Raw genomic sequence first — 13,804 nt, forward strand, 5'->3', positions numbered from 1 at the left:
AAACTAGTGCATTAAAATTTTCGAGACAAAAATATTTATTACTAAAACACATGTGAACTTTCACTTGAGCTTAATTTCATCAATCAGCCTTAACAGGGAGTAGCGTCAGTGGCGTATTACTTTAAAATTTCAAATGGGTGTCGAGGTCAAATATGATACCATTTGATAGAGCTTTTCAAAACAAACAACTTTTGTAGGAAACGTTTTTATTAATTCCTACTCTTTCAATGAGAAAGCGTGCGAAAAAACAATGGGTGATTCAGGCTAACCCTGTCATTTATTTCGGAAACTAGTGCATTAAAATTTTCGAGACAAAAATATTTTTCACTAAAGCACATGCGAACTTTCACTTGAGCTTGATTTCATCAATCAGTCTTAACGGGAAGTAAGGTCAGTGGCGTAGTACTTTGAAATTTCGAGTGGGAGTCGGGGCCAAATATGGTACCATTTGATAGAGCTCTTCAAAACAATAATAATAATAATACTGCATGTATATGTGTGTGTGTGTATATATATGTAAGTGTGTGTATATATATATATATATATACATATATTAAAAATTTCCAAATGTACTGAGCGAGTTTTGGGATCACACTCGTCAATCAATGCGACATTTCCTCTTCACATAAAGCGATAGCCTATTCCGCAATAAGTTCCATCTCACAACACATTTTTCTATGGTTTACTCGAAGTGTATGGTACCTGTATATTATATATTTCAGAATTCGCGATTAATAATCAAAGAGCTTTCGTACAGGTTTGTGGTTGCCCTCGATGCCGAGATATTACTGAGAGAGGCTGTGCGGCACAGTTAATTTTATATGTAGGTATATCTTCAGCGCCCTCATGACCTTAGCAAGTGAAGGTGGTGTTATTGGGCGCGATCAAATAAGTTACATTGTTTCATGGTTTAACGACTAATAGCATTAGCATTCAGCTCATATTGTTACAGTAATTAAAATTATGTCCATTTTTTTCTTTCACCATGGATCCCGGAACTGGTATCCATACTCGGTGCTGGAATAGACTCATTCTTCGTCAAAAAAATAAATAAGTAAAGGACAATTTTGATCATGGCGATGTTTCTGAATAACTTCAGTTGTTCAATGAATAAATTACAATCACACTACTGTGTCTCTGTAGTTAGGACTAATGCTAAATAAATAATTAGGTTTGAATTTTTAATTTGTAAACATACATATTGTGTTCTCCTAATATTCTTGGAGTTAAATTTGTTATGCATTCCACAGAATAATGATTGAAATCACTTTATTTACGCATAGCTTTCTCTTTTCTCGAAATCTAATTTATTCCTTTGCTACGAGTTCAGCAATTTAATACACATTATTTTATTTTATTTGGCACGTGTTGCGTTGCTTAGTGACAATAAGGCTAGAAACATAAACAGCACCGTCCTTCCTCCTGATATTACGTTAAATATTGTAAATGGAATTGTACGAGATCACTTAGCGTTTCATTGTTTTCTGCCCAAGGAACTCTGATATCCCATAATCAAATTCATTCTTCAGGCGACTCATTTAGGGAGTGGCAATGCCCATAGTAACAGTTCACTTTCGATCCATTCCTTTTCTAAATTTAGCCTATTATCTATCCACAATAACCACAGAGAATGTACTAATATATATAAACATACAATTACATCTGAATATAAATGTTTGACTGCAGTGAAACTGTGTATAAAGTGATCCTAACAACTGTACGTTAAATGGGTGTATTAACCTCCTGCCGGAAAAAGGTTACTGTTGCTCCAAGATAATTGAATTTTTCCACCTTTTCAAACGATAAATTTCCTTTTTTATATTTCCATTTCGTAGAATGTTCTGGTGAGGAGACTTAATCATACACTTTGTCTTTTCGGGATTTACTTCCAAACCGAAACATTAAATGGTATGGGGTTAAAAAGCAGAGGACAGAAAATAATTTCGTAATATTGAATATTTTGTTATGCTGGAATTCGTTATAACGACGTATCTACTCCAAGACAAAATAGAATATAATTTCTGATGAACTGGTAAATTATTGAACAAGTAATAACTACTTATTAATAATGTCTATTAATTTTAAAAATATCGAACTATTTTATTATGATTTGTTAGAGGTCAGTAAACATCCTAGGTAATCCTAATTTTGTCAATAATTTTATTATTGCTAATTTGCTCTTTATTGAATCTTGTCCTTTAAGAGCTAATGATTTTTATTTCTCACTTGAACTTTATTCCATTGTCCTCTGTTACGTTATACGTCCTTAAATAACTGACTAAAAATTAATTATAGGGACATACCTCAAAATTCTTCTCCATTGTTAAAGAGGGAAAGACTTTACTATAATGAATCCAGTTGTTTCCTGAGAATGTAGATGACCATTTCTCGTAATTATCAGTCAGGTCTCTTTTCCAGAGAAATTCACGATTGTTTCCTTGGAGCTTTCGAATTACAAGAAGCAGCGTTGAAACCTTGATGTCTGTACTGCGTGTATGTCACTATAAATCCTATTATTTTCAGCATTCTTGACGTTATCTCGCTCATATTTTACAAGCTCCAAGGTGTCATATAATTCATTTGTTCATTACCGACATGAAAATAATTTCTCCATTCATACTGTGGACAGTAACACCGTCTCTAATTAAGTAATGATTCGGTACATACCGCTTGCCTCAAGCAAATATTAATTGCAGCACGTGGAATAAGAATTGTTTTTACTATCTATTATTCCGTTGAAAATGAAGGTATTTGTAAGCATCTGACGGAACAAATTCCAAGAACTGAAAAAGATATGGCAAACATCATCATCATCATCATCTTACATTCGACCACTAGTCATATGATAAAAGTGATAAGTACAAAATTATCAGGCTTTATTTTTCCTAAACACAGAGACAAAATAATGGCTCTGACAAATGAATAGTGACAAGAAATTAGGAGTTAGCTCGACCAGTGTTCTGTTTATTGTTGAAATTTGTTACATTTCGTTATAAGCTATAACTTTTATGTTATTTGTGACAAGTCCATGAGGTATGGGCAAGATTACAGGACCGAACATATATCCATTCACAAATTTTCCTATATCGCAACATCAATACCTCTTCGCCTAACTCAGGGCTGGGCATCGGGAGCGGATCCAGACTCTAAACGGGGAAGCTTAATATTCATCCATTACTAAATCAACGCTGCGCGGTGTTCGGCGGGGAAGTAAGGGGATGAAGAGAAATCATATGAAAGAGAGAGAGTAGAATCCGCTCTTGCCGCCCAGCCCTGGCCTAACTATCTCTCGGTGAGTTTTAATTTCTTCTGCTCTTACCACAGCCAAGGTACTCGTTCTAAAAATGACCCTTTATTATCTATGCCTTTCCATAAAACAGCTCACTATAAGATCTTTATTGGTAGCTATTTCTCTGACATTCGTCTTAGTTTTCCGTATTTATAATTGTATTTTATGAGGTCTGAAAAGAAATTTTGAACCTTCGTTTCCTTTCTGGTGACCTCATTTTTTTTTTTATTCTTTGCAGTCTACCATGTCTTGCGGAACGTTTCAAATAATTCATTTCCATTGTATTAATTTATTATTTAACTTATTCTTGCATTTATTCTTGCTCTCCTTTCCTAATTGACTCATTCAAACGTTCCTTCGCTCATGATGTACTAATTAGTTCATTTATTATTTTTTGCTTACAAATTATTTGTAACAGTAACATATAATTCATAAATATTACTATTTCGAAGTAAGTATAAAATAACAATTTTATCGTATCGCTTCTTTTTTTACTTGACGTTGAAACATTTAATACATCAAGTGACTGTCCCGTCTTCTTTCTCAGATTTCACTCGTGATTTCTATTTCTGGTTGCGTGTAAATTAGTGAAACGCTGTGGCGGAAGTAAATGCGTCACACACATTGGCCATGTTTCACAATACGGGCAGGGAATCTCCTTAGCAATTCATTTTGTATGTCGGTGTTACGTAGACACGTGTGGATTTCAGATAGCAGCAGTATGTAAAGCTGGACATTAAAACAATCTTTTTCAAAACAACCTACTGGCCTAGATCATATATGTAACAGATAGGTCGGCCTTATAGGCTTTGACCTTAACAACTTTTGTCAGGTTTACTACGCTGCCATCTAGTCGTTACATAAGGAGTCACGTCATAATTCCCACTTAATTGCATTAGCGACTGTACTGCCATCTCGTGTTCGTTTATGGCGGACGGGTGGCGATCCTGGCGGTTGTTGTCTTCAAAGTGCTGCCGATTTTAACATAGCGATGATTTATCTGTTACATATATGATCTAGGCTACTGGTCACATCTGCTTTCCTCTTATTACGCATGTGTTCTGTCATGTATTCCATCATCATCATCATCATCATCATCATCATCATCATAATCATCTTATTTCTCTTTAATTTGTGTTGATTTTAACAATAAAACTGCTTACGTTAATAGCAACGATTTAGTATAAAACAAATTCCGTATTACAAAACGGTACAAAAATTACATTCTCTATCAGATACCATGAAAAAATATAGTGTGTCGTTCAAAATTATAGATAACGACATAACTAGAACGACATTGGTCGCAAAACCATTTTGTTTCCATAAAAATATTTATTTTAAATGTAAATTTTGGTACGTCCAAGCATTTTCTGAGAATATTGCATTTCATATTCATTTAATTTATGTGTCGCGTAAGAAAATTCCATTACTTTAAGATTTAACCCTTAAATTGGCAACACTTCATTTCTCACACTAGTTTATTAAACCGTGTCGGACTGTAAAGAAAACAACTATCGCAATGTCCATATTGAATATATAATTTTTAACAAAATAATCTGCCTTTCATGAGGGTGACCATAAAGGCCCAGAATAAAAGCACTAAAGAATAACGTAGAAAGACAAAAAGATTAAATACAGGAATTGTTTGGTAAAAAATCCAGGGAAATGCAAACCCAATAGAATCATCAATGGCCAAAATATAAATGGTAATGTAATATTTGGATTGAATCCTTAAGAATATTCAATAAAATTTTTGTATAATATTATAGTATTGTGAAATTTTAATTTTCCTACCAATTTTTTTCTATTGTTCTATTAAAATTAAAGCATATAGCTTATTAACCTGTTGCATCCTACAGGATACTTTGCTAATTTAAGGATTAAGAATAAACACACATAAAGAAGTCTTGATTACATTTGAACATCAGGAAAGCGTGTAAATAATAGTGTAACAATAAGGATATTGATGATGTTAATAAGTATAATAATAATAATAATAATAATAATAATAATAATAATAATAATAATAATACTTACAAATGGTTTTTAAACCAAAAACCACATGTGATATGCATATTGTGATTAAACATTTAATTAAAATTATTAAATTCTACTAAGTCATAATACTTTTGACCAATACAACGGTACGCAAACACGTGTTTCAACCTATCATGACTGTTTATCGCTACAATTTTATCACTTCCCTAGTATTTGTTTGTTTTTATCACTCTCATAGCATTTGTTTTTTATCACTTCCAGGCATTTGCTTCTTTGTTTACAAACATTTCAAAATGCAAATTATTTACGGTACTATAAAACGTGATTTGCGATCGTCATTTGTTTCCCGCATAGAAAATGGCGGCTCCGTTTAAACGTTTGGTGAAACTAACATTAGTGAAATAGAATTATAGTAAGTGAATTAATATTTTATTGTATTAGAGTACTTTATTTCTAATCTTTATTGCATTTCTTCTAATCGTGTAATAGTGAATTAAATCCCACTCGAGTTTTAATTTTTCATAGATAAATCAAAACCTCTAGTAAGTTTACCTACTGTTGATAAATCATTGCGCGCTCTACTTTTGGGAAGTATTATTATTATTATTATTATTATTATTATTATTATTATTATTATTATTGTCATTTCGTACTCTCGAAAAACTACTTCCATAAAATTTAATTATTCTCTTAATAACGCCTGTATTATTAGGAAAAATTCTATAAAAGATCTTGGTGTACTGCTCGATTCTAAATTATACTTTCACGATCATGTTCAATATATTTATAATCATTCAATAAGAATGCTTGGTTTAATAAGGTCTATAACTTATTCTTTTTCTACTCCTGAGTCACTATTAATTCTATACTTTACTTTGGTTCGCTCTAAACTTGAATATGCATCTGTAGCCTGGAATTCCATTACTTCAACCGATTCGGTTAAATTGGAAAATATTCAAAGAAAATTTATTTCCTTATGTGCTTTTCGATATATACTCAATTCCACTGACTTTAACTATGATATTACCTGTAAATATTTTAACTGTTGTAGCCTTTATGCTAGACGTCTAAATCTTGATTATCAATTTTTTTGCAAAGTTATCAAGGGTGATATTGATTGTGAGTCTATCATAAACAATATCAGCCTTCGTATTCCTACAAAAGGTTTAAGATTTCAAAAAAAATTTTATAACCGAAATTCAAAATCTCTTTCTCCAGTCTGTAGATGCATAAAATATGCCAATTTGCATGGGCACAATTTAGATCCTTTTAAGGTTTAGTTTCGTTTTGATTATTAGTTTTTACTGTTTGTACTGAATTGTATTCATGTATGTTTTTGTTATTTATGATATTATTTATTTTTGTTTTGCACCTTTGTATCTTCTGTTTGTGTATTGTGCTGAACTATAATTGGCCTCTGGCTGTTGTTCAGCACACAAATATTAATAATAAATAAATAAATAAATAAATAAATAAATAAATAAATAAATTATTATATACTCATGATCATAAATTTGTTGCCGATATAATGATTACCTGCAATGCCGACCGGGCTGTATAGCATGCGATGTAATTCCGAATTTTGCCGCCAATGACAATAACATTCACTTATATATGCATTGCTTCTCTGCCACTCTTCACACACCTAAACAACATAAACAGGAAATACACACATACGGCAGTAAATCGCGTATATACACAACACATCTTCGCAAATCCGCCGAACACAAACAACAGAACAACACTGGATAAACTCCTCTACAACTACCACCAGCCCTAACCACCAAACTAAAACACACAAACAAAACCGCATACACGTGTTGGAAATTTGAATGCTGTCTGAGAGGACACACGACAGCAACAGAGAGGCAGATCAATAACATAACACCACACCATGAAAGTCTCCAGAACCATTCAGACGCTTCTGCCACCGGAAGGGGAAGCTTAAAAAAAAGTATGCATGTATGTATGTATGTACAATTTTCTTGCTTTCCTCTTAATCTTCCCATTTAATACCTTAATGCTGTCTATCAACTGATATCTTTTACCCCGAGCTCTTGTCCCGTTCGCCATTCCTTAAGTATCGCAAATTAACAAATTAGGCCTACACCAAAATAAAAGGAACCAATCATTGCACTCACCATCTACTGGCACTTATGCCAGAAATAGTGTCATATATGTAAATATATTTTTTATAATTATTTATGTACAATGGCTGGAGAGGGCGTCCTTCGCGTATAAGACCCTAAAACGGCGACTGGCTCAAAGCTAGTTAAGCCAATAAACATTATCCTTGTAACGTCATTGTAGAGACAGTCACTCAATGTGTCGGTTGAGTGGTGACTTGTGAATGTTGTAAACTTATGGAAACTATATTTGAATTTAAATTGATTTGATTTGGAAATAAACATAAACGCTAGAATATACTGAGTGTTCAGTTCAAAATGTGTCATGGCTCGCTGTATGTCGTCATGTGGCTAGCCGATGAGCCTAGAGAATTCAATCTTCCTACACTTCCGCAGAGGTGTATTACCTAAATGCGAAAGAAGTTGCCTAGCAAGTACGGCGTTCATTCTGAAGATTACTTACCGATACGTACGGTAACGCCAGTAGTGGCAAGAATGTGAACTGTTTGGAAACACGTATTGAAGTGAGTTTTTTTTTTCTTACTGTCGGGATATGGGGAGAGGGTTAAGACGATTACTTACGTATTTGTTGACATTAACTTGGACGGTCAACATGGACACGGAGCATTTTGATTTGTGTTGTGGAATGTTGCCGTACGCAATCGATGATAAAAAATACCCTGCGTGCGACTTGCCCGCGCAAAACACAATTCGAAATAGGTTATGGTAGCACACAGACTTTACAGACCGCCATCTGTTGCTACGACATTCAAGTTATACCGTACACGTTCTCAAGTTCAGATTGAAGAACGCCTTATATAATAGGCAACTTCTCTAACATATAAGCTGAAACTCGCTTCAAATCGGTGACCCAACAACAGTGACGTCATGACACACTTTGAAATGAACACCCAGTATAAATAGCATCAATTCAGAAAGGAATGTAATAATAATAATAATAATAATAATAATAATAATAATAATAATAATAATAATAATAATAGCGAAATATAGATATTTAGTTGCATGTAATTCTAAGAGTTAAACAATTACAATTTAGTGTTAAAGAAGACAACATTTGATTAGAAAATATTATTATTAATGAATGAAAATTGATACATCTATACTAATAATAAATCTGTAGCCGAAATTTTTCTGGTAATTTTCGATTTTCCAAAAATAATTGGTCCTAACATATATAATTAACCACCCTGAAACCGAAATCGCTTTTTTGAAATTTTTGTTTGTATGTCTGTCTGTCTGTCTGTCTGTCTGTCTGTCTGTATTTTTGTTACCTTTTCACGCGATAATGGCTGAACGGATTTCGATGAAAATTGGAATATAAATTAAGTTCGTTGTAACTTAGATTTTAGGCTATATGGCATTCAAAATACATTATTTAAAAGGCGGGTTATAAGGGGGCATGAATTAAACAAATCGAAATATCTCGCTTATTATTGATTTTTGTGAACAATGTTACATAACAAAAGTTTCTTTAAAAATAATTTGTGATAAGTTTTATTGCTTGAAAAATTTGATAGGACTGATATTTAATGAGGTAAACGAGTTTTAAAATTAAAATAACTGCCATCTAAAGCCGTGTAATGAATTAAACAAATGACTTCGTCTATAACGGGCCTTGGACAGCAACAATCGAAAGCTATGAAAGACAGCCTACAGAGAATGTTTCTGTGTTTGTATGAAGTAATATCGGAAGCTAAATTAACCGATTTGTATAATGAATTATTATTTCACCATTGGAAAGTGTAGTTTCTCTAGATGGACATAATGCTATAATGTTATTACAGTAACTTCTGATATGATATAATATAATATAATATAATATAATATAATATAATATAATATAATATATATTATAATATGTAATATTATATAATATAATTTAAGTTATTTGAAGGGTTCACAACCATAGTGGGCCAAGCGCCATTTACTGAATATGTGGAAAACAAGGGTTAAAATTAAGTTATTACCATAATTCAATGGAAACCTATAACAAGTAAAATAAAATATACACATTAAATCTAAATGATGTCAATCTTCATTAAACTATGGTTGCTTGTAATAAAAATTAAGAAACAGGTTAAAGGAATTGTCATTGCACCAAATGAGTGTCTCTGGACCAAAATTATTAATTAATTATTTGGATGCAATTTAAATTAAGTAACATATTAAACGATTTATCCTTCTATCAAACACGAATGTTCCCTGGATCAAACGTCCTATTTTAAATATGTAATTACTTTATATTTATTTGTAACGGGTACAGCGGAGCGCACGGGTACGGCTAGTTAAAAATAAATATTCTACGAAAGTAATATTTGAAGAAAGATCATATTCTAGAGACGAAAAGCAATCTTTCTCTCAACAGACTTTTTAAAGTAGTCATTGTCTGGTAGTCCTTTACACAATACACACTAAAAATAAACTATCATAAAGAATGAAGGCTTATATTGATCAAACATTATTTACAATATTATATACAATTTACAAAATAAGTAGGCTATAGTACTATGAAATAAAACACCTTGCATTACAATTCATAACACTGTACATTAACTTAATAGAGTACAGAATTTTTTGTCATTGTCAGTTCATTCACTCTGTTTGCTGTATCAGATTTTAAATAATTCTACACCTATTTACCTAGTTTCTCGCTTCACACTTTTAGCATCCCACCACAACCGTGATACACATTCACAGCATAACCTTGTTCTATCAATCCCATTCCATTAAACATCTCTCTACTCTGCTTCCTTCACAATACACACAGCCCGTTCCTGGAATTCCTTGTCACAGGAAATCAGGAGTAGTCGGAGTCTTAAATCTTTTAAGTACATCCTACTTAGAAATGTTTTTATTGAACAGAACTAGACTCTTGCGGAAGTTTCTAAATAGTCTCAAATGACCAAGTTGTTAATTTTTTCTCCTCTCTCTTCTTCTTCTTTTTTTTGTCTTTTCTTTTCTTTTTTTATTACCTTGATATATTAATCATTTGTGTTTGTATGCCATTTAGTACGACTTTGCTAATCAACATTTTATGTCTTGTAACCCACATGTATTCTCCTATTAGTATATTAACTGTATAATATATCTCAAGTGAATTAATCGTCGAATTTATCTCGGGCATTTTAGGTCTTATAAATTGTGTTTGTGTGTGTGTGTGTGTGTGTGTGAGTGTGTATATTCCCTTTATGTTATGTAACTGATTTTGATTATGTGTAATTTTCTACTTTATTTTATATATTATGTAACTGATCTCGACTATTTGTAATTTTATATTATGTAACTGATCTTGACTACTTGTAATTATCTACTATATTTTATGTAATTTCTAAGGTATTTTCTTTTGTGTTGTTTTGTAATCTAATTTTGTATTTCATGTATATTATTGAAACCTGGTTGAGTGGAAGAGAAGGCCTCATGGCCTTAACTCTGCCAGGCAAAATAAACCTACTACTACCACTACTACTACTACTACTACTACCGCTACTACTACTACTACTACCGCTACTACTACCACTACTACTACTACTACCATTGCCACTACTACTACTACTACCACTACCACTACTACTACCACTACTACTACTACCACTACTACTACTAGTACTACTACTACCACTACCACTACCACTATTACTACTACTACTACCACTACTACTACTACTACTACCACTACTACTATCACTACTACTACTACTACTACTACTACTACTACTACATTCTTTATTATAGTTTACGTAAACAGTAAAAATAGCTTGTACTAGTGTGCATAATGTAAATAATTTCCTGGGACAAAGTACGGTCCCTAATGATAAAGAAAACTATAAAAACTCACCTCTTTAATTGGTTTCAAGAAGTATACTTTCCATCTGTCGGCGATCATAGTATTCTTATCTTAGACTAGTGGACCAGTTACCGAGGTAGACAGGCTATAGGAAGAATAACTCCAGAAGTTACGGTGGAAGTGTTAACAATTCCAAAGCACACGACTCGGATTGTTAAGCCTCTTAACGTGAACGGCCTTTGGCCCTGGAAAAATTTCATTCGTAAGTTCACTGATAGTGTTTTTAAACTTGGCACGAATATTATATTGCATCAGAGAGATAACGTAATAAAATCGCAGTCTTTAACACATAATCAGTTTTCATCTCCTAGATATGTAATAGTAATATGCGGTACAAGAGCGGTATGTTGAAGTTTTCATGTTCGAGGAAAAGTTTTAAAAAGCGAAACGTAGTTGAGCTTTTTTAATTTCCAAGAATTGAAAGAAAACATACCGCTCGTGTATCGTACATTATTTTGTGCGAAGATCGTTTATTACATACCTGAAAGACGAATTTCTAATTAGTTGCAATGAAATCTCCATCTTGGTTTCTGTTTAATGACGGCAATTTTGGAATACCAAAATATCTATCTTCAACATTGTTGCTATAAAATGTTTTCTGTGTTTACTATACTCCAGCAGGCCGTGATATACGTCTGTATTTTTTCCCCAGTCTATAAATGCGAACTTAAAACAAACGGTAAGGTTATGTAATGATTTATTTTTCATTTTAATATTTCAACAATATTATTTATATAACATATTGCAGTAATAACATCGGCAAGTTTAATTTTGCCGGCCAAGGAGATGTTTAGAAATGGAAAATATCTTTGACACCTAATTCACGAATGCAGTAGCTTTAGTGGAGTTGTAGAGTTTACTTAATTTTTGAAAATATTTAAAAACAATATTTAACAGTGCAATTTAGGTGAAATTGCAGTGGTAAGTTTCCAATTTATAATTATTACTATATTGAACGTCTCTAAAAAATAATATGTTAAAAGCCTAAAGCAGTAAAATCAATATGTCACTTAAGCGGTAAGAAGAGGGAAATTGTTATGTGTGTTAGGTTGGGAATACTGAATGTGGAGTTTTAGACTTTCCGCGGATTGGTTTTGTGCGGAAACCAAGCAAATACGCACGATCTCGCACAAATATGTTTAAATATGGCTGGCATGTACCGGGTACCTTGACAACAAACTTGGCAAATTCGTCATCCCTGTAGAATTCTGTTTTCACGCTGATATGCAGAATTGCTCTAAAGCTGACTGTGAGAAACTTATTTTTCCGAAATGTTCGTGGCGCAAAGTTCCACTATGTTTTGAGTATTCTTACAACGACTTCCACTACTGTGATCAGTACTACTGCGTGTTCAGTTCAGTGTGTCATGGCTCGCTGTATGCCGTCATGTGGCTAGCCGATGAGCCTAGAGAATTCAATCTTCCTACACTTCCGCAGAGGCGTATTACCTATGTGCTAGAGAAGTTGCCTAGCAAGTACGGCGTTCATTCTGAAGAGTACTTACCGATACGTACGGTAACGCCAGTAGTGGCAGGAATGTGAACTGTTTGGAAACACGTACGGAGGTGAGTTTTTTCCTTATTGTCGGGATATAGGGAGAGGGTTAAGACAATTACTTATGTACAGTATTTGTTGACATTAACTTCGACGGTCAACATTGACACGGAGCATTTGATTTGTATTGTGGAATGTTGCCGTACGCAACCGATGATAACAAATACCCTGCGTACGACTTGCTCGCGCAAAACACAGTTCGAAATAGGTTATGGTAGCACACAGACCGTACAAACCGCCATCTGTTGCTACGACGTTCAAGTTTTACCGTACACGTTCTCAAGTTCAGATTGAACGCCTTGATTAATAGGCAACTTCTCTGACATAAAAGTTGAAACTCGCTTCAAATTGCTGACTCACAACAGTGACGTCATGACACACTTTGAAATGAACACCCAGTAGTGTCGTACATTTTTCGAACATGTAAGGGAATGTCAAGATACTACAAACTTCTCCGTACTTCATAGGCATCCCAACAATACGTGGAAGTGAAGCATATAAAATGAAATAACCGATTCATGTTTGCCAAGTCTCTGTAGAAGCGAAGCTCCCTTTGAGTTTGTTCAATCTCCCCCTCTCCTTACATATGTTCGGTGCCTTCCTCTGTAGTTCATCTTCTCCTTTTGCCTTTATGCTTTAGCTGCATATCTTGCGAACTTACGCATAGTAAGGATTATAGGTAACTTTTCTTGTTATTAATACGAATAAGTACTAAAAGAAATGTACATATAATAGTACATTATGCAACGAGACTATAATGGTAGTAATTAAGACGCAAGTATGTTTGTTTATGAAACACTTGGGCTCGTTTCATAATTTTCATACGAGTGTCTTAATTACCATTATAGGCAAGTTTCATACGACTTTTTATGCTCGACCATATTTCTAACTTGAAATTATCCAAAATTAGGTCATGTTATAGTTATGTGCGAACTGACCTGAATTGTGAGATGTGCGCAGACGCGAAAG

Source organism: Periplaneta americana, chromosome 16 (genome assembly GCF_040183065.1).
Source record: "Periplaneta americana isolate PAMFEO1 chromosome 16, P.americana_PAMFEO1_priV1, whole genome shotgun sequence".
Taxonomy (NCBI): domain Eukaryota; kingdom Metazoa; phylum Arthropoda; class Insecta; order Blattodea; family Blattidae; genus Periplaneta; species Periplaneta americana.